The 27,013-nt window shown below is 45.1% G+C and overlaps 1 long non-coding RNA gene across 1 annotated transcript in view; it reads left to right on the top strand.

Moving 5' to 3' along the window:
- The first annotated feature begins 6,640 nt into the window (after nt 1–6,640).
- LOC139797890 (uncharacterized) overlaps nt 6,641–27,013 on the top strand; it is a 157,669-nt gene continuing 137,296 nt past the window's right edge. The window contains exon 1 of the long non-coding RNA XR_011726613.1: nt 6,641–6,761. This is a non-coding gene — a long non-coding RNA (uncharacterized lncRNA). The remainder of the gene's footprint in view (nt 6,762–27,013) is intronic.

The following is a 27,013-nucleotide window of genomic DNA, read 5'->3' as shown; positions in this document are numbered from 1 at the left end:
ACTGTTATACACACACTCTGTGTGTCTGTAAATAAAAAGACACACTCAGACACACATATTTAATTGGGGGGAAAATCCTATAAACATATGGGTTCTTCTTCCAAAGCATAAAAAATAAATAAATAATCATTTAATAGCTCCTAGAGCAGAAATATTTCTATTAATGCTTGTACTTCTCTGTATCTTACATGCTGCTCCTCTTATTTGTTGTTTGTATTTCAGCCATCCTGGCATATGTACTTCCAATTTCAAACCTGCGTGAGGGAAAAACAAATATTTTAATATTACTTTAAAATGGTTTTAAGATATGAGCATGCAGTCTGCTGCCTGAAGTTCACTGTTACTCAGAAGCACCCGTTCAGTCTCTCCCCACTTACTCAGTAAGCAATTATTGGTTCTAAACTAATTGGATTAGAATCCTTCATTGATGGAATTTGGTTTCTACCCTGAACCAGTTAAACATGGAGGGATAAAAGTGAGATAGGTCTGACAGTGAGCAAATGGCATCTTAAAATCATAAACGAGTTCATTACAAAAAATCTCCACTTACAATATAAAGTGCAGTGATTAATTAAAGATGTCTTTTTAACTTATTTATAGCCATTAAAAAAACATACCCCTTTAACACAAAACAACATGAGCCAACTCATCCAGGGGAGAGATGCTGGCAGGCTGAGGCCTGGGGAGCAGGCACAGTGACAAAGCCAAGAGGGAGCAGCAGATGCAGGCCACCCTGGGAAGCTTTGGGGAAGCAAGGATGGCAAGAGGTGACTTTGGTGGAGAGCAAGTGAGGGAGCTGCGGGTCAGAGCTGCTCCTCCTCAGAGAAGTGGAGTCATGTGCCCTTCAGAAAGGGTCTGGTCTTCATTTGGAGACCTCAGGAGCTGGAAAATCCACTGTTGCCCTCAGTAGTTTGAATGGTGGTTTCTCTCCCTGCTAAATCTGTACCATACTCTCCGGGGAATTTGTCTGGCTTCCTTTCCTGGCTGTGTTTTTTGTTAGGCTTTTCTCTTCTGGGAGAAAGTCCCAGGTACTGAAGGATATTTTTTTTTTCCCCTTCTCTCCAGCAGCTGTTCTCATCAGATGAACTGCCTTGAATTCAGGCCCTGGTGTCCAGCTGAGGCTGACTGTGGCTGTTTCAAGGAAAAATCTACTTTGCCTTAGTGGCAGAGATCTCCCTTTTTGAGAGTTCATCAAGATACTGACAGAAAGAGAAGCTTTTTATTAAAAAGCCTATTTGCTGCTTGTGAACTCTGAATGTTAACAGACCTCTCACTGGGTAAATTACACAGTTTAATCCTGCCAATGTACTATGTAACTCTATCTTCTCAACTCATCCCATTAACCGTAAGAAATCACAAACCTTGGCATGGGGTGAAGATCTCCAATGAAATGTTCTCAGAAAAGAGACTTTATTTTTTTGACCAACCTTAGCAGTCTAATTTGCAAGGGCAGAAGTGCAGGTAGTGTCCACTACCAGATCCTTACCAGAGGAGGAGGTACAGGAGAGGCGTGGGAGAGGTTAGATGCTCTTCCCAAAACCAAGAGAACTGTAGGGCTGCTGGAAGGGCAGGGACCAGCATTCCCTTCCAGAAGACACCAAGAAGTGACCTCTCCATGTCCTGAGTCTGACCAGGTCAGCAGGAGCATATCCCTTAGCTTCAAAAGAAGGACCAGCTCCTTGCCTTAGCAGAATGTTTCCTGCTCACAGAGCTTGGTCCATCTTTACCATATGAGGAAATTTATTAGCTATTTATTATTAGCTATCAGCTATTCATTAGAGCTGACCAGAAGCAGCATTTGGCATGTGTTGCCCCTCAGGGGAGGACAAGACACAGCTGATTTATCTCATGGACACCAAGAGAGATTCTTGGAAGGCGAGTGGCATAGGACATGACCACCAAATCTGGTCCTTCACCAGAGGGTTCTCATTGGTTTCACAAACCAACAAATTTTCCCGCGTGTAAAGCCTGTTGCAAAATACCATTCCCTTAATGGACCTGTTTTCACAAGCCATGTAGCACCGTTTGCTCTGTGTCAACACTGTCCTTTCATTTAGCTTCCCCCACCCAGCATCCCCCCTGACCTCTGGCCACCCACCACCCGATGTATTTATAAGTTAACAGCCACTCTTGCAAGCTGAGTGACTCTGTGCCAGCCAGCTCAGCCCTGTCCCCCCCTGGTGCTACCTGAGTGACCGCCCAGCCTGGGGGTCCCACCGCTTTCCTGTCCCATACAGGGATTCAGGCCTTGATCCCCTGTCACCACAGCCACCCCGCCGCTCCTCACACCCCACTGGGTCACCCCAGCTCTGGAGCCACTACGCACCCTCGCACTGCAGTAGTTAAACGACAATAATCCGAGTCATTCCCCACTCCACCCCGCACGTCCGGGCGGGCGCTGCCTCCGGCCCGAAGCCCTCACAAGGCTGAGGGCGGGCTGCTCGCGCCCCCTCACACCGCTCGCGGGCCTGCGCTGAGATGGACAGCGGGATCAGCCAATCGGGATCCGCGCTGACGGTGCCCCAGCCAATAGGATAAGGGGGAGCCGGGGTGGGTGGGGCGAGCGGGAGGCTGAGGTGTCTCGGTGGCGGCCATTTTAGCACTCCTGGCGGCCATCTTAGTCGTGTCGCTCAGCCCTTGGGGACGCGTCGCTGGCAGCCGCCTGGGCTTTCTCTGCTATGGGGGAAGTTCCCCGGGGCACCTGCGGATCGTCTCTGCCCGCGTTCCCTGCCTGGAGAGCTGGAGATTCCCTCAGTGTGAGGCTTCAAGGCCCTGCATGGTGGTGGAGACACAACCTTCTCCCACCAAGCACACTGACGGGCCCCTAGCAGCGCGCTTCAAAGGCCAGGCCTGTCCCCAGAAGAAGAAGTGCTTGCAGCTGCCCCAGTAACGAATGGGTGGGATGCAGCCCAGCACAAAGGCAAGCTTGTATTCTAGCTCTCAGAAAACTTCCTTGTCACACAGGGAGGAAGCAGGCTGCCCCATCCAAGTTGGGTGATGGAGACCTCGAAGAAGGCTGGGTGAGAAAGAGGCACATGTATTAATTGGGACTGACTCAGAAGGTAGCTGGAGGCATTAGTGTTCCTCTGAATGCACGGAGTTGACTAGGAATGGATTGTGAGCACATGGGACACAGAGCATGGTACAGTTACCTGGTGAGGCTGGCTGCTCTCTGCAAGAAATGATCTCCAGTATAATGTGGGCAGATCAAGAGCTCCATTTGGTCCTGTGTGACCATGGGCAATGGCTGCTATGCCCAGCTGCCTGTGGCCCTCTCCCACCATCATGCCTGGAGCTGACATTACGTTTGCATGCTGAAACATGAGCTGGACTGTGGAGCTGAGTAAGTGTGCACCTGTGTTTGTCTGCTGAGCCCTCAGCTTTTGTCTGGTTGGGGACAGTCCCTGCTGTACAGAAGGAGGGCTGGAAGTAAGCCTTCTCAATTAAGGGTTTTATCTTTTACAGCCCCTTGCCCACCACACAGGACTGGGACACAGAGTGCACTAGAAATGAAAGATGTGGGAAGCTGCTCCTGCTATGAACTCACAAGGGGTGTTTTGGGCCTTCTTCAGGCCCTCCAGCCATTGAAAGCCATGGAGAATTTGGGCCATGACATTTTAGTGGGTGGTTTTGTTCCTCTGGATGACTTCTGTTCTCACTGTGTATGGCCATGGAGCTCTCTTAGCCTTTGACAAAACCCCCTAGTGCCCTGTGTGTTTTATCTCAAAGGCCTTGGGAACTTCTCCTCTTTCTTGTCTTTAAAAATGTGCGTGTAGTTGCTGGGTGAATGTTGGTTTCATAGCTGATGGACACGGTCTTGGCAATGTCCTTTGTAAGAGCCATTCCTTGTCACATAAATATCATCTATCAGTGCCCATTGTCTTTATAGCAATCTTGAGCAAACAGTTTTATTTCCAATCAGGACATCACACATTGATCTAAACACTCGTCTGTAATGGATCAATTTACATTAGGAGAGCAGTATTGTAGCACTGCTGTTCATTATATTGAAAGAAGTGTATGTTTAGTTACAGGCTAAAATCAATTAAACAGCCCTGTGCCGTTTGCTATGAAGAAGTCAACAAGCCAGTCTGTTTTGGACAATTATCCACTTACAGCTCCTTAAAAAATGGGCTTCCAGCATCATTCCCTTCCTCTGAGTTCTCCGTTTCTCCTTCAGAGACCTCTTTTACAATGTTTTGCTTGCTGTTCATCCTGCTAAAACACTCTCAGCTAAAATGCACAAGAGAGGAGTGAAGGCAGCCCTGCTGCTGCTGCCATGGAGGGGGCTTTCTTGGGGCCACGCAGAGCTGTTGATCCAAAAGGGAAACCTGCACTTTTCACCAGCCTGCAGGCTGAGCACACGTGATGGTGTATGTGGGAGATGCTGAAAAATGTAGGTGATACTGTTTCAATCTTCACGGGTGAGATCATAAATCTCCAAGTGGCCCTGATTTCAGGGGAGGAGACAAGGAGGCACGGGGAGGCGGGGAGGAACTTGTACATCACTGTTTCTTGCCTTATGGCAAGAGAGAAGACTGCAAGGAGTGCTGGAAGTCTTTCTGAAAAAGGGCATGTGATTTCAGTTGATTTTACTGATTTCAGAGAGTAGGAACCTGCAGTTTCAAAAGCAAAACACATAGGGGAACTGCAGGGTAATGCAATGATGGGATTTGAAGAGCAAGGCTCTGAGGGCTCTGGTGGATGTGGCAGTGGCAGATGAAGACATTACCTGCCCCAGGAAGGAGTGTGTGCTTGTGCTCTGCCTGCCACGTGCTGTCACTGCAGCAGGGCCAGTGAGCCAGGCTGATGGGCAAGCCCTTGGCCATCATGGTGGCACTGGGGCCACTCCTGCACTAGGTGACTGCAAGCAAGAATTTTCACTTGTCCTTGTGCAAAAACTCTGGTGATCAAACAGGTTAAAGTGGTTATCAGGGGTAGGCTCTTTGTGTAGGAACCCCTGCGTGTCATGGTGGGTCTGTACAGACTTCATGGTTTATATATGTACACATGTCTAATAGGTGCTCTCTGGCTTCAGGCTTTGCCCACTCCTCTACCACGCAGGCCATTCCAGACCTTGTCTCACTCTTTCATTACATGCACAAAACACTGCTGCAATGCTAATAATAAAAATGAGAGGAAAGGAATAGCAGATATTACAGAGCTTATTAAGGAATTGATCTTTGTTTTGCTCTTGAACAAAGAGGCAGACCTCGAAACTGCTGAAGCCATTCAGTTAATTGGTTATTGGCTCTCTTGAGTGATTATATCCACCCTGGCTCCACCAGGTTCAGCAGGTCTCATGCTGGTCAATTAGCCTTTGGCATCCAGGAAGGGAAATGGTTCATTCAGGTTTTCTCAGAGCCTGTTGCTGTAGCATAAGGTGGACTGAGCAGGAGAGGTTCCCCATGGGCAGTAGCAGAACTTACTAGCACTCATGGTCTGAATCCTGCCCTTCAACTGTCATGAAAGGGCATATTTGTCTGTGCCCTAGCCCTCTGCAAAGGTGGATGCTGTTAGGTGAAAGAATCTGCCCTGAGGACTGCCCTGCAGGAAGATAGCCAAAGCCAGAGGCTTTTTGGAGGACCACAGGCATTTTCTCCAGCATGACCTTGGCCTGGTGCATACCAGGGCCTGGTTCTCCCACAGCCCAACCAAGGCCACCAGAGCCTGAACATCAGCTTTTTTTTTTTTTTTTTTTTTTTTTTTCTCTCTCCAGCTTCACAGATGGATGCCCTGGTGCTTGGTCACTGTTGGTCTGCAAACTCACAATCACTACTGCTCTGATTCCTTTGGCATTACCAGGGTTATGAGAGCTGAACAGCTGATGCCATTTTGTGGCTTTTCTGACAGAGTGCTCAGTCCTGCCTCCACCATTACGGCTCCAACACTTGCATTGCTGTGATGCAGACCCTGTAATAATAGCTGGTTACATTCAGAGAATACAGTTCAGATTTTAAAACCTCATCAAATAGTTAATGACTGACTGTTTCAACACAGCAGTTCCTGCAAGACTTGGGAGAGAAGAGAGAGAGGGAGATGGAAAAGTTACTCATGTCCCATCTGTCTGGAAAGCTTGTCCCCTCCCTCCCACCCACTGAGTCACTTCCTCCTTTTATATCTCACTTAAAATTTTTCCTTTCCCCTTTAGCTTATGATTAACAGGCACTCACCCTCTGTTTCTTTTTTTTTTCTTTTTTTTTCTGATGCAATGTTAGTTAAGGTTCTGTGGATAAATACAACATATTGTCTTGCAAATGCATGTATGGGGTGAAATGTGGTATGTACTGCATATATGGCCACGTAAACAAATACATCAACCACTGCAGCATCCAGCTGGTGATCCAGCCCTCCAAACTGAGCTAAGGAACTTGCCATCTACTGCTATGGGTGTTTTGTTCCTGCTGACCAAAACATAGTGGTAGGGTGTAGAGGGAGAGAGGCAGGTATGTTGATTGAACAGGTTGTGGTGTTATAGGGCAGCCCAGAGAGGGGTTCACTGCTCTGGAACCTGACCCAGGTGGATGTGTGGGGTGGGGACACTTGCCTAAACACCTCAAGGTGTGTTTGTGAGGGGGGCCTGGCTAGCCCAGCCCTCTGCCTTGGCAAGGCTTAAGAGGGCTGTCTTTCAATTAGCAGGTGGTGAAGGATCTTGAGGAGAATATCATACAAGACAGGAGAAACAGTTTTCTTCTAATGGAGAAGCAGGAATGGCTGCAGAGGTGGAGCAGGCTGGAGGGATCATCCTGGAAGCAGCCAAGGTAAGAACCAGGAGCTCCCTGGGTGCTTCCTGAGTAAGTGTGTGAGGTGGTGAGTCTGTAAACTGGGAAATGGATGAAGGCTGAGAAGGGGAAACAACCTGTGCAAGGAGGTTCATTTGATTTACTTGATGTTTCTCAGGGAAGAGAGAGAATATGAAGCCCTGTGTTAGGTACTGCAGAAATCTTGTACATGCCTCAGCCTTCTTGCACATGGCTCAAAGATAAGCTGTTTTTTTTCTATTTAGCACCTGTACAATGATGGTACAGAGAAGTTGTGTTCCTCCGGTTGACAGCACTCCGAAAAAAAACAAAAACAAAACACTTTTGGTTTTAAAGCCAAACGCTTGAACAGCTACATGTAATTGAGTGAATTCCCATCCTAGAGAGACACCAACATCCCTGCAGTCAGCTACTCCTTGCTGTCCTCTTTTGTAATCTATTGTAACAAGATCCCTCCAGCTTTTCTGGTTCCCGTCAGTTGGCGGTAAGCTGCGGGGTGATGCAATAACCTGGGTAGAAGGTCCACTCGGGGCTGTGCTGAAGGCTGGGGCACAGCTGTGTCACAGAGCCTCTGTGAAGAGCCAGCTTGGCTCCTGCTCCGAGGCTTTAGCTGCGTGCGGGTCCTGCAGAGCCCTGGACTGGCTCCCTGCCAGCCTCCCAGTTCCAGAAGCTCCCTGCAGGGGTGCTTGGGCTGCCTCCCTGCTGGGCTGGCAATGAGCCATCAGTGGTTTGTTGGGTTTGGGTTTGGTTTTTTTTTGGCTCTGACTCTGTGTCCTGTGAAAGTAGCTGTCCTGTCCCCTCTGCTCTGCGAGAATGGGGACTGGGCTCAGGAGCCATGGCCAAGATTTGGTATCTGAATAATATTTGGTATCTGAATATTTGGTAGCTGAGAATTGTCTTCATCTTCTACACACGTGATGGTGCAGGTGGGCTAAGCCAGGTCTGGGAGCTGAGAGTGGGCATGTGCTTGCCATAACGACACAACTCATGGCCCGGTGTCCCCTGAAACTCCAGTAGTTTCCCTCAAAGGGCAGAGCTGTGGAGGAGCACGTGGGTCTTGTGGATTTTATGACACCTAATAGGAGACTGTAAAATGGCCATTGGATTTGGTTGCATTTGTGGGAGACTTGATGAGTCCAAAGATGGACTGGAGATGTTACTGGCAGCCAAATAACCACTGGTGCTGGTACTGCCGAGTGGTTTTTTAGAAGGGAAGTTTGTTAGTTTATTCTCCCATGCCTTTGCTCTGATGGGTAGCTAAACATTCTTTAGAGATTTCCAGCTTATTTTTGGAAACAGTTTTACACATCTGCATGCAGGGAGACTGTAGCTGCACTTGTACTATGTATGATGGATGGGGCAAACAAAATACTGCAGATGAAATACAGGGAAAACTTTTAAAAAGGCAATTGTTTATATGTCAGTTTTATATTTCCCTGAGAGATACTAATTATTAACTGAAAAGTAGTTCTTCTACTTGTCCTACATCAACTTTCACATCTATTGCAGCAGCAAGACATCTTTAGGTAGTGTATGGCTTGCAAATAGCTAAGCTCTGTAACATTACTGTGCAGATTGACTTGGCTGATGGACAGCTACTTCAGCCGAAGATTTTAGTGCTGCCAGCTGGCAGGAATGATCATATATGTAAAAGTTAAAGCTGAGCCAGAAAAACCTGAGTTCAAATCTCTTGCCAGGGATTGTAGGATAGAATGATTAACCTGATTTTGTATTTTTGGATAACTATCAAGTGCCCGAATATTTATAGTAATAAATATCTTCCATATGTGCTGACACCGCATCCGTGGAGTGCAATAGCATGATACAGTTATTGTCTTGTTTGAAGATGCTAATTATAGCTAATCCTATAGGCACATGAATCATGAAACACTGGCCCAATTTCTGCCAGCTTCTGCGAGGTGCATCTGACTTTGCTCATCTGAGCAATGCAGGTCAGCAGAGAGCTCAAGGCAAAATTCCAAGACTGCTGGGGGATCCTGAGCTCTCTTTTCAGAAGAGCACTTGATATTTAGGCATTTAAAGCTGTAGGTGGGCACTCTACCATCTGGTACCTTCTGAGACTTACTAGGAGGTGTCTGGGTGCACCCTGAAGTGTCAAGGTACTGCTAATAACAGAGTCTTGAGCCTACAAACCCTGTGATCCTCCAAGTCAAAATTAGCAGTGAGTTCTTCCTGCTGGTGCCTGTTGGGCTGACTCAGAACAGGACTGAGAATGCTCAGCTACTGCAGGCACAGCACCTCTCCAGGGATGTGGTGGCTCTCCAGGTCAAGCTCTTAAACACACCTTCATGTAATAAAATCTCCTCTGTACATGCTTCTAGAGGTACTCTCCAGCTGGTTAGAAAAAGCAGCAGTGGAGCTGTGTGAAAGCTATAATGTTGTAATAAGAAGGCTAGAAAAACAAGAGAGGCTAAGCCAAAGTTCCAGTTGTTTTCTCTTCCCTTGAAATAGAGGTAAGCCCGCCCAGACGTCTTCCTTTTAAATACTGACTACTGCATCTGTTTTAAACCAAAAATAATACCTTTTGATTGAAAATGTTTCAATACCATTATTTGTGCATTTTATTGAGGCGAAGGTTGCAATTATTAGAGTCACCAGGAATTTCAGACATTTAAACACAGCCTTTATTTCTCCTGAATAAACCACATCCCTATGCAATTATTCTTCTATCTAAATATCTCCAAACCAAGTCCTAAACCAGATCTGAGATTTGTTGCTGGTGGTCCCTCTTACAGATGGGCCCTTCAAATGAACACGTGGGGCTAAACAAAGGTTTAGAGAAGGCAGAGAGGTTGGGCTGGTCCCTGGGGATGCTGAGGGAGACAGAGCTGGTGCAGGATGCATTGTGCAGCCCTGGGTAGGTCCTGGGGCTCTGAGCAAACTGTTTTCAGTCTGGTCAGGTATCACAGTCTGGATCCTGCAGGCTTTAGAAGAATAAAGAGAGAGGTTTGTCTGGTCATGGAAGCTGCTCCTTCAGCCCTGTGATCTCTTTTTCAGCTGGCTTCTCACCAGCAAGCACATAACCTCATCTGTGGCAGAAAAGAGTCTTGGCTCAACAGCCAGAATCTCCTCTCTGCTGTGGTCTCAGTCTTGCACCTAATACTTTCAGAAAATGTTTTTTGAACTTTATTTTAAAAAACTGAGACTGCAAAAGGGCCTCTAAAGCCTTAATCCCCTTTGCTTTTTGGCCTCTCTGCAGCCTCTGTGGGCAGCACAGGGGCTAGGCATTTAAGCACTTTCAGTTTCAGTTTCTTTATGCGTTCAGCATAGTATAAGTAAGAATTTGGGTCTAAAAGTATGTTAAGATTTTGACATCGATGAGAACAACAAACCTTGAAGCCAAAGGAGGAGCCTAGCTTCAGTTTAGCTTGGGAGGCAAGGAGATGAGCTTGCAGTCTAGTAAAACAAGCTGGGTCTCAAGCCCTTGTTGATCTGAGGGAAAGCAGATTCCTGGCAACAGCTTGTGTGTGTGCTAGGACTTCGAGGCTTTTGTCTACATAGCGGGCCAGGTCTTGAGTGCACTGTCAATTAAGGGCAACAATTCCAAGTGATTCACAGCAGATTACACCAGCCTGTCTCTTGGTGGAGCACACTCTGGTCCTGCGCCTGCAGGTGCTGCACAGACTGCCAAGCCTGGAGCTAGCCTGCAGTTATGCTGTCAGCCTGCCTTAGATCTAATGCTTTATGACAACTGTCTACCTGTAATGTGATAATGGGCTGAAAACCTCTGCAAAATTGATAGAGTCTCTTGCAAAGAAGGGGAAACTTCTAATGTGGCAGGCCTGATCTCTTTCTTAAGGTCTACATCAACTGCAAAGATTTCTTTCCAGCTGGGAGGCCTGGTTCTCCTGCTCCTGACAAGAATGGTGGTTGTGTTGGTGTCTGGGAGGCTGCTGGTCTCCTATTTTCTCCCAGTACAGGGGGAATCAACCTGCTGCCTTTTCAAGTTCTTTAAATCTGTTGTTGACTCTAAAACCTAAGGTTCTGTAGGCTTCTTACTCCTAGGGTTTCCTGTGTTCTCTGCATGTACTGTTCATGTTCTAGATAAAAAAAGAAAATCATCTGCTGCCTTTAAGGTGCTCCCAGGGTTTATGTGATAAAATAGTTATGTTTAATCCCTAAAATGAGTCATTGTCTAGAATGATTAACAGGTGTTGTTCTGAAAGAAATGATGCTTAAGATTGTATAACACAGCCTGAGAGAAGGAGGGGCAGATTTCTACCCACCTTTTACTGATGCAGAAGCAGTGCCAGTGACTTTGTGATAGATCACTGTTGAGTGAGAGTTGGCCTAAAATACCCTGGTGCAGTTTCAATCTTTCCAAATTTGCTATACAGGTAAATGCATGGGCAGAATGGTTTCCCCTGCTCTGGAGAGGCCCAGACATGTCCCCTGTTCATAAACATGAGAGCCCTTTTCCCCACACCCTCTATTGCAGTTGGTGGCAGACCACTGTCACCAGCTTGGGCCTAGTTCCTGGCACAGGACCTAATGGCAACCAAACCCTATTTTCTCAGCCAAAGTGTTGTCATTTTAGCTGGTGTCACTAGTGGCAGCCTGTCCTTTTCCAGCTGCCCAGCTTCCATCCCAGGCCCAGGGCTGGCAGGAGGGGTTGGCAAGGTAGGCACTTGCCTGGGGACAGCAGTAGGGCTGTGGTCTCAGGGTGGATTTTGGCTGTCTGAGAGACTAGCTAACACAGGTAGGGGGGCTGCTGTGGCTAAATACCAGGCTCTTTGGGGGTGAACAGGGAGATGGATCTTCAAGGCCTGCTCTGCTCTGGCATGAGTGGTCCTGCCCTCTCCTTGGGTGTGCTGCTGTGAAGCCAGGAACCAGCTCTTGGGGCTGTGGACTGTGCCTTCAAGATCAGAGTTCCCTCCAGAGAGAACAGGGATGTTTACACAGAGCACACCTATCCTAACGGCAATGTGATAATTAAGCAGCCTGAGTCTGCAGGACAAACCCTTCCCTACCCCTCCTCATCCTCCAGAGTAAAGGCCCTGGTGGTAGCTCTGACCCCATACCATTCACTGCCACATCTGTGGGCTTACACTGCTTAAAGAGCCCATAAATCCATTAGCTCTGGGTAAATGATCCCTCGGCCGTCTTTAGAATAATTAAAACCACAAGGCAAACAGTTACTCTGGACTATCAGCAGCATATCAACAAAACTTGTGTCTTGAAATGTGTGTTCAATTTCTGCTATTAAAAGGCACAGAGCCATATGTGAAACATTATCACGCATCTTTGTGAAATTAGCAGAACTATTTGAACAACCATTTTGTCTCTATCAAAACAGGGCCTTATTATTACTATTTTTTCATACTGTGTTGGACAGTGAGAAAGTCTTTGGAGAGCAAGAGGGCTCAGGCAGGCAATCTGACTGATGATACCTGCTTGCTCTGCAGAGACAGACACTATCTGAGAAGCCCAGGCAATACTGGCCCTAAAAGAGGAGAAGGATGAAGAATCCTCTCTTGCTTTTAGTCCTGAAATCCAGGAGACTCTCCTGGTTTCATCTAACCCCTTAATTGCTCTACTTTGAGCGAGGCTTTCACAGTACTTACCCAACTCAGTTCCCATTAGGATCAATAGAAGTCTAACTGTTGATTCAGTGGGAAAAGAAAAAAGATGAATGCTGAGTGGGCTTTGAAATTCCCATCACTTATGGTTAGGAGCATATGTTAGAGAAGTGATGTCACTTCTGACTTAAGGACTTTCAAAATAGCATTAGACCTTTAAAAAAATAATAACAAAAATTCTAGTTCTTAGTTTCTTGAACTACCCCTCTGAAAATGGTACTAAAACCACTTAAGGGCAAGGTTTGCTGAAGGAAGGGAAAAAGGAAGAGGAGCTGCTTCTGATTAATAGTGACCCATAACCATAGGCAAGGTCAGCATGTGGCATACAGCCAGGCTTGAAGGAAAACATGGTGTGAAATGTTTTGTCATTTAGTGGACACTTTAAAAAAAAATAGTAACAATCCACCAAACTCCAAAATTGTTGATCTGCTTGGTAGTGCATTTGGCAATTGATGCTATCATACAAGTCTCTCCTGTGGACCCAGTGCCCTTACTGCTGGATTTGCATGCCATACAGAGGATTTTCAACTTTTAATGGACATAGTTTGGGCCTTTTTTGTGCATGTCTGGTTTCATGCATGTCTGGTTTCATGCATGTCTGGTTTCAAGGGTGTTGAAAATGATAATATTTGGAGAAAATGATCATTAAAGAAAATTCCAGTGCTTTTTGCCAGGCCGACTTATCAGCCAAATGGATTGAGAGAAGGCAAGCAAAACTGAAATAAATATGAAATCAGTTGATTTAGTCTGCTTAGTCAAATTGAACAACAACATTCCTTGATTGTCAGAGCTGAATCAGCAAATATAAAAAACCCAAAGACAGTCAACCCTACACTTACAACCCACTTGAGGTTTTCACGCTGACAACCTTGTCGCTAAGTATAAATGCTCCTCCCACTACTGGTTTGTCTGAGTCTCAGGATATATTCAAGAGTATGACTGTCCTTGCTATCTTAACTTGATTTTCCTCTTTTTTTTTTTTTTTTTTTTTTTTTTAAACTGAACAAATACATTGGAAATTTTTTCAGTGCCAAGTATTTCTGCTAGAAAATATTCTGGAGGATTCATGTAATAACAAACATGTGAAGGATTTCTGATATGAAAGTCTTGCTTATATTAATTTTTTAGCTCCAAAGTGAGATTAACTTTGTTCTACAACTGCTTAAAATCTAAACCCATATGCCTCCAAATGTGCAGAGGCCAGAACTACAGGCTCTTGGTACATCTGCAGTATGAACAGTAGATTTAACATACATAGTAATATGCAATATGAACCCTGAATGCACAGGCTCAGCTCTCTTTTAATCATGCAGAGCAGAGGCATTTCTTCTTTTTCTAGAGAGCTGTGGATCCTAACTGAAATTTGACATGTTTTACTTTCCTGAGAGGATCTTTTGTGGATTCCCCTAGAAACAGTTCAAAAGTGGCTATGGTTTTGTGGACCAACCTGAAAACCAAAAAAAGGGAGAGAAGCTTCAGACTTAGATGTTCAGCTATATTTGTGTATTAACAGCTGTTAATAAGCAATTTCCACTACTAAATGAACAGATAGTCATTGTTTTGTACAGAATTTAGTCTCTTTTCCTATGACCCATTTTACAAAGCCAAATGCAGAGGTTTTAGGTTTTCTTCCATCTGGAAAGGGAACTGAACAACTATCCTTTCAGAGGTGCCTTCTGAGTCCATGGAAGTTGTGTATTTAAAGCAGCTAATGAGTTGAGAATGAACTCTTCCATGCTACTATCAGCCAGGAAGGAGCCAAAGCTCAGGCCCCTCTCCACTAATGCAGCTATCAAAAGTTGGCAGCCACAAGTTGTCTGAGTGCCCCTGCAGCTGGGAAGTGATCTGGGGTCACCCCAAATGCAGGTGATTTGGGGTGCTCTGGACAATGTGATTATTTCTGGTCTATTGACACTACCAAGGTACCCACCTTGGTACCCACCTTGGTACCCAAGTGAGCTGCTGCTCATTTACAAGATGAGATTTGCTTTGGGTGTGGTGCCTCAGCATGGGTGTCTAGGAGGAGCAACTACTTCATCAATTTAGGACTTACTAAGTGCCTGAAACACAAAACATTAAAGTTCCCAGGACCTGAGGGCAAGGTATGGAAGCATCTCCAGCAGGGACAGAGTTAACAGTCAGAGTCTGATAAGCTGCAGTTTGGCTGATAGCAGTGGAGATACCAGTCTGGAAAACTGCCCAGTGTGCTGTTGCAAGAGACCTGTAATTAGCACGTGACCACTGCTCCTGGGGTATCTGAAGGTAATAAGAATGTGACAAACCTCATCAGTTGTTGCAGGCCCTTCCTCTTTAGGTCTTTACAAAGCTGTGGGTAGTCCTTTTAATTAAAGCTCCCAATTATGCATTTGACAGGGATGCTGTAGGCCAGCAAGCTGTAATGTTAAACACCAATTGATTATGGAATGTCTCTGCAACTTTGCAGCCCTATGATCCACCCCACACCAGTACTGTAGTTGAATGTCTTCTGAAATTGTGTATAATCACTGTCTTATTAAATCTACAGTATCCCTGTTAAATTATGTGCTGTGTGGAAAGAGCTGGATCAGCACAAGTGCTGCATGTATAGGGAAGGGAGATGACTTTTACTGGTAAGGAATACTTAAACTTCATCTGGGAACACCAGGGAATCTCCCAGGGAAAAAAGATCCTTTAGGATGCTCTTGCTGGGACAGCTCATCTGCAGCAGGCCTGTGTTCAGGAGGGGTGAATAACCAGGGTGGCCCTGGGTAGAGTGAAAACATTGCTTTTTATCACAAATCCAAACCATGGTGTGATACAAACTACTATAAAGAGCAGATGCAGAGAGCAGCTAGCTGGAGCTGCCTGAGAGAGGGGGTGTTCATCCTGGGAGCAGCTGAGCTGGCTTAGTTCTTTGCAGACCAGCTTACTAGCCTGGGCAGAGCCACCCTGCTTCAGCTCCTCAGTCATCTTGGGGTCCTGACCTGAACTGAATTGCCTGGTGTAGACCTTCCCCATCTTTCTAATTCAGTAGTGGAGAATAGTCTGGAGAAATGTTCTGTGTTCCTGTGTTCTGGGTGGCTGCACAACAGTGGGTGGTCAAGTGTACTTGACATTTATAGCATAGGCAACTGGCAGTAATGCACACAGAGGCTTCACGTGCTCTTCCTAAACCAGGAAAGTTTCAGGTTTTTCTAATCCAACCTCAATACGAGGCAGGAGAGCTCTGTTAATCTTCCAGCTGTATCAATTCGCCTCATTTAGAATGTATCACAAATATGTTTGTGATTTAGAAAGCAAAGATGTGTCTAGAAATTATCTCTTTATTTGTGTTTATTAGAATATTGTGTAAAAATGCTTGCTCAATTACTGCTGAATTGCTATAATTTATTACATTATACCTTGAACAACTGGTAAAAATGTATATTTGTTAGAGCTGGACTTGAACTAAACTTCATGTCTCAGGGTGCCTGTGTTCTGTAGGAGTTCAGGTAAGAATTTGAGGCACTAAATGCCTTGCAATAAAAAATCCTCTGAAGGAGTTTGGACCCCAGTGTAGAAGCTAAGATGTACACCTCACACCCCCTGCCCTCCAAACACTGCGTGTCAGTCAACAGCCTCAGAAATGCTCTAGCAGTTCTGCTTTATCATTGCTACACAGTTGCCTATGTGTTTGTAGCTTTTTTCATAGTACTTTCCTGTATTTGAAGCTGTTTCACCAGCTATTAACAAGAGAACCATATCCCTGCTCACTAGCCAGAAGGTATTTTCTCCTCCTACACTTGTTTGTTCCAGGATTTGATTTCCCTGTTCCTATAAGACAGGCTTTAAGTCTTAGGGACTGAGCACCTCAGCAAGTCACCAGACCTCATGGTTAGAGTGTACTAAAGACTGCACTACTTTTACCCCTGCAAACCCATATCAAGCTGGGAACCTGGACTCCTGAGTTACTTGAGCAAAAAGCTTCTCCTGGGCCAGGGAAGCAGCTCCACTTCCCTGGAAGGAGGAGGTCCAAGTTGGCTGAAGTGTGACCTTTGTTGGGCACATTTGCAGCACAGTGTTCCTGGTGCAGATGTGGAAGGCTGCAGCTCTTACAAGTTTTCTGGATGGGAATAAGATGTGGGGAGTCAGCACAGCCTGAGGAGGTGGTTCAAAGGATGGTAACAAACAGTGGAGAGTTTGTTGAGGCCTCACCTACAGCCCTGTGTCTGCCTTGCTGGGATGGTCCAGCTCTGTGTGTGGATGGTGGGTGTGCCCCTGCACGCCCTCCAGCACACATACTCTGAAGTCCTGCTGGTGTCTGGCTCCCTGCACAGGCCCTTGGGCTGCTGGTGAACAAAGATGGGTCTGTTGCAAAGACAAGTCTTTCCTTCTTGTGTTGAGGGTCCTTGTGCCTCAGCGGTGGTCTCCTTTATAAATTTTTCCAAAATCCCTGAAAAAAACCCCGTTGCCTGGCACGTGTGTGTGCTTTAGCCCTTGGCAGCTCATAGCAGTTTCACTACATCTGAGTGTTCTGTGGTATATCATAAAGCCCACCTGACATCACCAGAAGCTGGTGAGAGACAGCTTCCCCCAAAGTGCCACCCTGTACAGGCATGCTCAGCAGAAAGTCAAGGCTTGCAGGCAGCATTTCTTCAGCTCATGGCCAGCAGTGTTTGCCTGGCTTTTGATTTCAAAGGCTTGGGAAGGAGAGGGGGGGGAAGTAGGCAACTAATGTGCTCCTCTGTGTCATGCTCCACTTGGCCTCAGATCCCTCATTTAGCAGAACAGGTACTTTTAATGTGATTTCAAATTGAGGGTCACAAATTACTCGCCAAGTGATTTGCCCAGATTAAGTTGCACTTTGGACTTGCATTCTCAAAAGTGAACATTGGTGTATTTATGATCTTCAGAGGGAGAAAAACAGAATTTAATAGAACTTGCTAAATAGAGCGAATGAGGCTGCAGTGCACCCTCTCTCTGTTATATATTAATCTGATGTTATTAAGTGTTAACTTAATGCATTGTATGGACAGCTCAAAGGAGCCAGGAAAAGTCTCCGTGTCAAACATGTAAACAGTTAGGGTTTTTATTGGAATCATTAACTGCCTTGCAGTTAAATCCTTTGTTTTCATGACTGGTTTAAATTAAACTAGCAAAATCGTAATGATTTTTTTTCAGTGTTTTTAGTACGTGTCAAAAGGTTTAACAGAATAATTTGACTGTATGTCTATTCAAAAGGTTTCGTAATTTTAAAAAATTTTATATACTTCAATTTCCTTTGTTAGAAAGCTGAGATTGTCTAATGCCACTTCAGGGGAAGTGTATTTAACACACCCTTTCCAGTGACACGTATAATGCAGTCCAGTGGTATTCCAGTCATCACAAGCAGATGCATAAAGGTGAAGATGCACAAAACCTGAGAGTGTTCTTGTGAGCTGGTCCTGGAGGATTGCAGTGACCATTGAGGTCAGCCATGTCTGACCATGTTATGAGTCTGGGGTCTTTCCTCCTGCCTACATCCTTTTTATTGTACTCAGTTACCAGCTTCTGTTTTTTCCTGCTTGCTTCATCCTTCTTTCCTACACATGCACCTGGCCATTGCTACTTTCCCCATGTACAGATGAGGCTGTTCAATAGCCTGGGTTTGTGGAATGAGCTAATTTAAAACCACACGTTTGTCTCTTATATAAAACGTGTTTATGTTGTTCTTGCTTTCTTTTATGTAAAAGTTGGATCAAGTCCTCCTGGGCCCTGGGAAGAGCAGTGGCATCTGCTGAGCAGAACAGGCTGCTGGAGTACAATTGTCTGGGCTTAAGGTAGAAGCTCCTAACCTGAATGTCAATCTCTACCCATGCAGTCTTGGTGGGGGGGAGCTCAGAAGTGGTGTTGTGGCAGGAGTTTTAAAAGGGTGATGGTGCAAGAGGTGCCCCACATGCCTCTTTCCAATGTACTGCTGTGAATTACCTCTGTCAGGGGTCTCTGGTCCCATGTATGCCCCTACAGCAGCCACCACTGCAGCCTCCTAAAGCAACTGCCAGGGAAGTAGAAAGGGGAGGGGTGAGCAGCAAGGGGCAGAGAGAATAAACCTTTTTCACTGGGAGAGGAAATTTGAAGAAGACCTAAAGACAAATATCGTAATGGTTACAGGTAGAGAAAAGACACTACAGAACAAAATGTCCCTGTCCTTTCCTTACCTTTCTGTGAATACTGCAAAAGCAATGGAAAGGGGAATCAGTAAATGTTTCTGTAAAATACATTCCTGATTTATCAGCAAAGTCAAATGAAATTACCTAAACAATTTTGAGATTAGGAGCGTTGCAGAGCTCTGGCCCTTCCTTCAGGGAGGTACACCCCCAGTTCCTATTTATCAGAGCACAAAAATACAGTTTGTCTCAGTGGGAGATGGCAGGGCTTTCCAGGCAGTGCTGGGTTCCCCTTGGGAGATTCTGAGCCTTCTACTGAAGGTGTTTGTGTGGGCTATTTGGTGTAGGTAAGGTCCTACAGTATAACCTGTTTCCAAGGTTATACTAAAGGAAGAGCCAGTAAATGCTGCCCCAAATAATTGCTAGGGACTTGCTGCAGGAATATCTCCCCACAAAGCTTCTTGCTGGATTCCCTGGACTTTCAACAGACTTCAGCTAATGCTAGAAACAGCAGGATTATTTGTTTTCCATGTTTCTTTGTGGCTGGGACTGTCTCTTCTGTGTGTTTCTAACATAGTTTGAGGTTCAGCTATGTACCTAAGACTACCCTGTTCCCATACAATAATAAGTCACAAAGAATCTGTTTAAGTAACAGACTCTGCAGTGTCTTTCTCCTATGCTGGAGGATGATGTGGAAGCACAACAACTCCCAGCTCAGGCAGGCCCTGATCCCTGCTAGAGAAGCAAGCAGGCAAAGCATTCCCACAAAAAAGGAGCTTTCCTTGAGTCAGGCTATTATTCCCTTTGCTGTCTAGAGCTTTTGGTGAGGTTAGCTCACTCCTGCCTCAGACACAGCAAGTGAAACTCTGAGAGGGAGCAAAAGGCAGGCATTCAAAAGGCTCTCTGGAGACTTACAAAGCCTGAAGGAGTCAAACGTTGAGGTATTTGTGATTGGCTGAGGAATACTCTTATGTGCTGATGCCCCATTGCCCCATTAGTTCTTGTTTTGGTTCCTGAAATTGGCTCTAAAATTAATGGAAGAAAATATATGAAGGCACTGGTAAATGTGATCTGCCTTTAAAATCTATTTTAAGGGGAGCAGTAAGGTACCTCACAGATACATTTTAGAGATCTGTGCCCTTCTTGGTGCCAAAGCTGACTTCCACTGTGTTGGACAATAATCTAAGGATTTCTTCTTTCCTGGATAAAAAAGCATTTCCTAATCTGCATTGAGGAGGTGGGGAATAACCAAAACAAGTATTTCCCTGGTTTTATGCCCCATTACTTTCTACACAGAGAGGCAAATTCCCACCCTCTCCATCCCTCTCCAAGGGAGATGTAGAAAAGTTTTGTTGCAAGATGCTTGGAGCAAAACGCAGAATTCAGAACAGCCCATGCTTTGTGGATGTTCCAAGTCAAACCCAAATGGACCAGCTCGAGTCCACCTTTGTGCCTTGTTTGTTTGTTTGTCTTTTTAATATTATTTTTTTTCCTCTACAGTTAGTACTTTCTTTTTTTTGTTGCATGTCTTGAGAGCATGGAAGTTCCTGCCTAGGGGATAATGCCTTACCTTTTTTGATGGCCACAGTGATCAATAGAAAAATCTTTTCTGATTTAAATGATGAGATTGTGTACAACTGAGTCATTTTTCCTGAAGATACACAAATCCTTCTATCACATAAATGAGCAAATTGAGAACTGGTGGGTGAATGCTCAACTGGTGTGAATCAAAGCAATGCATTGCAGCAAATCCTGGCTGAGCAAATACCTGAGACTTCTTGCCCAGCCACTGATGTTTCTTCTCTGTTGTGTGACTTGCAAACTCCATCAGGACATCTGGTGGATGGGAGAGGGTGATGCTGGGCCTCTTGGCCACAAGGTTGCTAGAGAGGGGGTCCTCAGCAGGCCTGCTGGGTGCTGCACCTCTCTCCTTGGCTTGCTGGCCTCGAGTGCTGGCTGAGGCCAGATGGCTGACTTCAAGATTTGGGAGCTGCTTCCAGCCAGAGAAGGGCTGGAAGGATGGGGTGGCTGTGCCATGAGGATTGCAATCCTCTTGCACCTACACAAGGTCAGACTCTCCTCTTGAGCACTCTCAATATCCATGGAGTTATTCCCAACCTACAGTGATGCTGGAAAACTCTGACCTCGACAACGAATTTCCAATTGTAATCCTGAAAGAAGAATGGTTGGCTAGTTTGGTTTTTCTGCCCGTGCTTAAGTGCTTTTTGCTTTCATTATGGGGTGTCAAGTTGTTAATATTTATGGAGTACACAAAAGAATGAAAATTCTGTTTCGTGTTCAATCTGACATCTTTTGGCAGCACAACCCTCTAGTCATGGTAGCAGTTCTGTTTCAATTCGGCAGTGCTCTTTCGAGACGAAGTTCCTTAAAGTGTGGTTTGGCTCTGAGGAGGGATTCTATGCAAACAGTATTCAGAGGGTCTGTCTTTATTGTCCCAAATATTAATAATTTCCAGAACAAATGCAATTTGCCTTGAGTTTTTTGTGTTCTTTCTTTGAGATGCTTTTAAAGGTGTCCTTGGTAAACGCCACCCTCCAGCTTGGTTGCCCCTTCTAATCCGTAGCCACACGGGGCTGGGAGTGGGGCCTGCACGGCTACAGCTTAGCCAGGGTTGGTGTGGGATCAGAGGGCAGTAAATAATCAGTTCCCTCTAGACAATCCTTTTCACCACAAGGGGAAAAGGAACTCTGAAGCCTAAGTGTTAAAAAGTCCCGTGCAGAAGGCAGAAGAAGCAAAACGTGGCTCCTGGTTGCTGTACCAGAGGCACATCTCTCTCCAAATGGGTGCACTGGGGCTGTGTTTGCAGAGATGCAGGATGCTGTGCTCCCCTCAGCCTGTGGTGGGACAGGATTGTGCCTTGCTCTTGGAAAGCTCTGCCTGACCACAGGCCGGCACTCACCCAGATCTGCTCAGCCCAATCCAAACCTATGAGGTTCTTGTGAAGGAGCACTGGGGGGTGATGTCACTGCTGGCATCACGCTGAAGTGCTGAGCCCCAGGGCCCTTCTCTGCAGCACAGAGCAGCTCAGCCATGCATGCTGGCTGGGTGAAGTGATACTGCTGAGAAGGTTCTGGGCCCAGTGAAGCTTGTTCTTGGGAAAACAAAGGAAGAAGACAAAAGCCACCCTAATACTGCCTTAACTGTGTGCATTTTGTGGCTTGGCAGCAAAAATTATCAAGATATAGCAGCAAAATTTTCCAGAAAGCTAGGGGAATGGAGAAATTATTATTGAAAAGGGTACTTAATTCTCTTGTTAAACCAGCCCATAGGTCTTCAGAGAGTTAAGGAACATTCAGTACTGCAAACTGTGTGTCTGCAAGCACAGGAGTAGTGCATGTGCTCAGGGAATGTGTTTACATATAAGCTGCTTGCTCAGGAGCATGCATCATTTGTAATGTGTGCTTTGCATGCCGTGCTGAAGCTGTAAAATACAGCAAGCATGCACATGAAGAAATGTTGACTTGAAGGATTTTATAAATCTAATGTAACTGTTAAACTCACAGTTGTCTGGAAAACCATCCAGAAAGTCCACTATATTCCTGGTGAAGATTTCATTCATGGTTTGGAATTCTAGCTTAGACATACATTGCATGCTCTTAAGATACTACATGCACAATACTCATTTAGACCAAATCTCTCCTGGAAGGAAACCTTTCAGGGTAGTATGATAGCTCCCCAAGAGTGTATGCTAGATAGTTTAGAATTCCTAGTTTTTTTCGTAGTTTGTTACTACACTATATTCTGCTGTTGATCAGGTACTCTGCTCTTACCAGATCCCTTAGGATTTGTGTGTGAGCAAACAAATGTATATTAGCAGCAGGCCATAAGCACAAATACAACAGAAGTAGCAACCTTTGTGCTAGAGGCTGGGGTCAGCAGTCCCTTAGATAACCACTTGTGATTGCCACTGACCCTGTAAGTACAGATGTTCACAGTAAACATCCTCCAGGCAGGGTGCTCTGTGACACACTCATGGCTGCAAGTAGCACACTCCACACCAGCTGAGTGGGGTGTAACATAAAAGTTAATTTGCAAGCTTTCACGTTTTCTGGCATATTTCAAAGTCCATGCAGACACTTTAGCTGAGGTTATGGTGCCAATGGATTGTGCCCTTTGATCCGGAGGAAGCCAAGCTTAGCTTCTGTCACCCTCACCTCCTCCTGTGGTCTGTGTGAGCTGCCAGTGGCTGTGCCTAATGTCCAGGGAGACAGAACCTGTGTCTGGTTGAGCTCAGTGGAAGGACCCTAATGTCAAGTTTAGGCTGAAGTGTTATGAGATGATTACAGTTTTATTGTCTGTCCACATTTTAGTGACCAAATGAAGCAGCAGTCTAGAAGGGCCTGTCTCCTAACATACTGACAGGATGCCCATCTTTCCCCCACACCTCAGCTCTCAACAAAAAGTATCAAGAATTTATTTATTGGATCTTAGCACAGTCCTCCTTCTGCTTTCTGACTTTTGATACAGCTGTAAGAGTGATCAGTGCTTGGTAGTGGTAGTGGTAGTGGTTTGAGGGGAGCCTAGGGGACACCTAATGAGCTATTAAGTAACTCATTAACTAGCAGCCTGTGTACTTGACACAAGAGACCCAGCTAGGCTGGGGTGTCTTTGTAGTGTGCTGGAGTTTAAAGATGGAGCAAATAAATGTTCACCTAATGGTACAGCAAGCTCTCTTCTTCTTCAAACCATGTGTCTTTTTAAAAGGCAGAGACACAATTTGCTGTTGCTGCTGGGCATCTCTTACCTATTTCCTGTATTGCTGACATACACTGGAAAAACCTGGAAAGCAGTTGCCAGCCTTCAGTGTGGCCAAAGCAGATGTGGGATTCCCTAAACCATTGCATAAATGTGGTTTGGTCAGAAATCCTCTCTAGGGGACTAGATCTGTGGGGTCTCAGCATAGTCATAGTCCTTTGGTAAAGCAAGAGGAGAAAAGAAGCTGCTCAAATTACCCTGCAAGTACCAGGAAATAACTGCATCTTTTTTTCAGCCTACTTTGAGTCCTAGGTTTTCTAATCCAGATGAAATATTTTATAATGTGTACTATATACAATATACAGGAATTACAATTATAAGTCTAAGCTATATATTTTATGTTATAATGTTCAAATCCATTCTCAATTAATAATATCCATATTCTTCAGTCTGCCTCTTGATAAACTAAAATTCAGGTGCACCATAATAGTCTTTAAAACAGTGAAACTTTAAAATGCCTCATGCTTTCCAGCTTCTGGCTCTTTAGGTGCACTGGGCTTCTGTTTCAAGTTCTTTCCCTCTCCAGTAGCTGGGACAGCTCACCAGTGGGGTTTAAACAAATGCAAGTTATTATTCTCCCCCACCCACCTGACTCACAGTTGGTGCTGTAGGTTCTTGACAAAAGTTGCAAGATCCTGCTAAATAGTTTGGCAAGAGCCCCAGCTGCCTCTAGCTGATACACAGCCATCAGGTTTTGACCAGCTGTTGTGCAGTATTGGGGGGAATTCTGGAAAAGGGCACAGTGGCAGGATGTGAGTGAAGGAGGAAGAACAGCATTTATACATTTGGAGGTAAATATCTTCATTGTTTTTATTTTTCTTCCACATTTGTTTGTTTTGTTGCAATGGGAAACAGTTGAGGCCGGGAGGGACCATCTACCATCTAGTCCAACCTCCATGTGCAAAGCAGGGTCAGAGCATTCCTGGTGGGAAAATGAGACTGGTTCCACCAGGAGCACACCTGGGCTTGAGTGATGGAGGAAAACCCACTTGGCGTTTAAAAAAATTAATTGCTTGAAGTCACCTAGAAGGCAGGGAAGAGGAAGGAAGTACCTTCAGCTTTAGGAAAAAGAATGTGGCTGGCTTCAATGGCTACTCTAAACATGATTAAACATGGTTTAACTGCCTCTGATCAAACCCTTTACGTGTGTGTCCAGCATTAAGACCTGAAACAGACACAAAATCCCATAAGTATTTTGCTGGGCTAATTTAAGACAATAGATATATATCCTTTATGTATGCATATATAGCTAGATCCAGGTACACTTTAGAGAGCTGCTTATATGAATGTCATGAAAGATAGATGGCAGATGTGCAAAAAATTTTGAAGCCTTTTCTTCAAGCAAACTTCTCTGCTGACATATTTACATAGTTGTGTTACACAGCAAGAAACTCCCTACCTCAGGAGCTCAAGTTTGCAAGTAGGCACTTCAGCTGCAGAACAAGCAGAACAGAGGAACTGCAGATTAAATGTGCATCATACATGGGAGGTCTAACCCCCTTCAGAAGTGGTGTCTTTCTAGCTGCTGCCACCTTCCTGGCCCAAGCTGCTGAGGCTGTGATCTAACATGGTGCTCTGAGTGATGTACCTTGGGTAAAACGGGGTTGTTTTTAATAACATACATAAATGTAGGTGACACATGTAGGATGGAGCTCCCCAGCTGTTCAACAGGTAGAAGGGAGCAGTGGTATCTTCAGGGACAGGCTGATGAACTGGGACAAAATAGGGGAAAAAAAAATGTAGTGGTGAAACACAAGTGTCCAATTGCATTCATGTGATGAGAGGCCATTTGGCAGCCTGAGAGCCATGCTAGGAGCAGGCTCTGGCCAGTACTGCTGTCTTTGACTTTTCACTTCTGGTGTGCTGAGCATGTCTGTGATAACCTCATAGGTGGACTATTTCCCAGTCACTCTCAGAGGAGCAAGAGGTTGGAGGTGTACCAGCAACTCCAGTGAACTACTCTGACCTTGGACTGTTGGTGGTGAGGAGCCAAAGTTCCTGGCTGGCAGGAGGCTGAGTGTTTAAAAATTAAAATTCATTTGTAATTGAAGTGAAAAATGAAAATCTCAGCATCTTACATGAAGCAAATTCAGGTAAAAGTTGAGTATTTCCCTAGAAGTTGTTCTATTAGATTTAATGTTAAATATAATAGTCATATTAAACATGAAATGCTTGGCTGCAAAGGGTCAATGTAAATATTTACTCTATCATTAACTGTATGATATGATATGATTGCAGTGGAATGTTTGGACTATTTTCCTCATTACAGTTTTATCATAATTGACGTGTTTCCCCAAACATCTTGGTATGAACAAAGCTGTACTGGTATTTTGCAAGAAAACCTGTTTTAGTCAGCCTTTTTACAGGCAGCTGTGACATACAGGGTGGAAATTGGGCTGACCTGGTCCCTTCCAACACCCCACAAAGGTCTCTTCTCTTGGGTTGACCTTCCAGAGCTGAGTCCCTGCTGATGCTGGGGGGACATTGTCCTCCAGGGGTGACTGGTTTACTTTCTCACTCTCCCTGAGCCTTGCAGCCTGTGGGCTGGCTTGTGTACTGCTCACCCTGTCAGGAGACAGTCAGCTCCCTCTGCTGAAGCAGCCACCGTAGGACAAACGGTGGCAAAGCACATTTGTGCCACTTTATGGGGGCTTTAATAATTTTCCAGTTCTGCAAGAAGGTAAAACCTTTCCCACTGCTTTTGCTGTCTGCGTGGTGGAATAAACATCTGTTGGACCAGCTCTAATTTGCAAGCAAGAGCAATTACCCGTGGCACAGGTGTGTTATCCTCAGAAAGATTTTATTTCTCTCAAATGTGGACATGCCTGCAAATAATTTGAGGCACTGCTACTTTATAGCCTTACACCCTATGGAGGATAATTACTGAGCTTTTTTTTTCACCTTACTGTATCTTTGTTTCATTTACCAGAGCAAAACTCCCACTTATGCTCCTCCCATTTGCCACATAAAAACTCTCTTTGAAGTGGGAATACAAGTCACAATAAGTTTATTGTTAAAGTAAATTAGCACTGAATGAGAACACAGTGTATGTTTATGAGCCAATACATTTTGGAGAATGAGCCATTAAATTCCAGTAGTTTGGCTCCTGTCTCTGTGGTTCACAGCTGGCTTATGTGGGGATTTGATAAGAATCAGTGAGAGAATGAACTGACCATCTCCTGCAAACTAAACACTTTTTTTGACCTTTCTGTCTTCAAAATACAGAACCTCTAGGGATCTGTTTCCTTTCATTGCAAGCTGCATCTGCAGATGATTGGAAACATACCTACAAGTCCCAGGATGTTCAGATCCAAAGTCTTGGAAGTTCAGTTCTATATCAAACCCTTTGAAGTTCCTTCCCATCTCTGCAGATGACTGATGGAAGTGACTGAGCATCTGAAACTTGTTAAGAACCTAATCCAAGGACCCCCATTTAGCTTAGTGGCTTTTGGATCAGGCCTTTGCAGGGAGCTCTCCTGAAATACAGGACATTTCATTTTCCACCTTGGGTTTGCTCCAGTACTGATCGGTAAGAATCTGAAGAGGTCAGGCAAAATCTAATTAAATTTTTCTTTTCCTATACTCATTTAAATAATTTTTAAATGGCAGTCAAGCATGAAGTGATGTCTAAACCAAGGCAAGACTAACAACAATCTATGGGCTTCAAAATTCCAAAGGAAATTCAGATCCTATAAGTTTGGGCTGGATGCCAGGGCTGGCTGACTCATCTGGTCATTTTTTTGGCTCCTGGAGCTCAGCCTATTCTTGACTA

Source organism: Heliangelus exortis, chromosome 6, assembly GCF_036169615.1.
Source record: "Heliangelus exortis chromosome 6, bHelExo1.hap1, whole genome shotgun sequence".
Classification (NCBI taxonomy): Eukaryota; Metazoa; Chordata; class Aves; order Apodiformes; family Trochilidae; genus Heliangelus; species Heliangelus exortis.
Note: the sequence above shows the minus strand (reverse complement) of the source record. Positions and strands in the feature narration are given on the sequence as shown.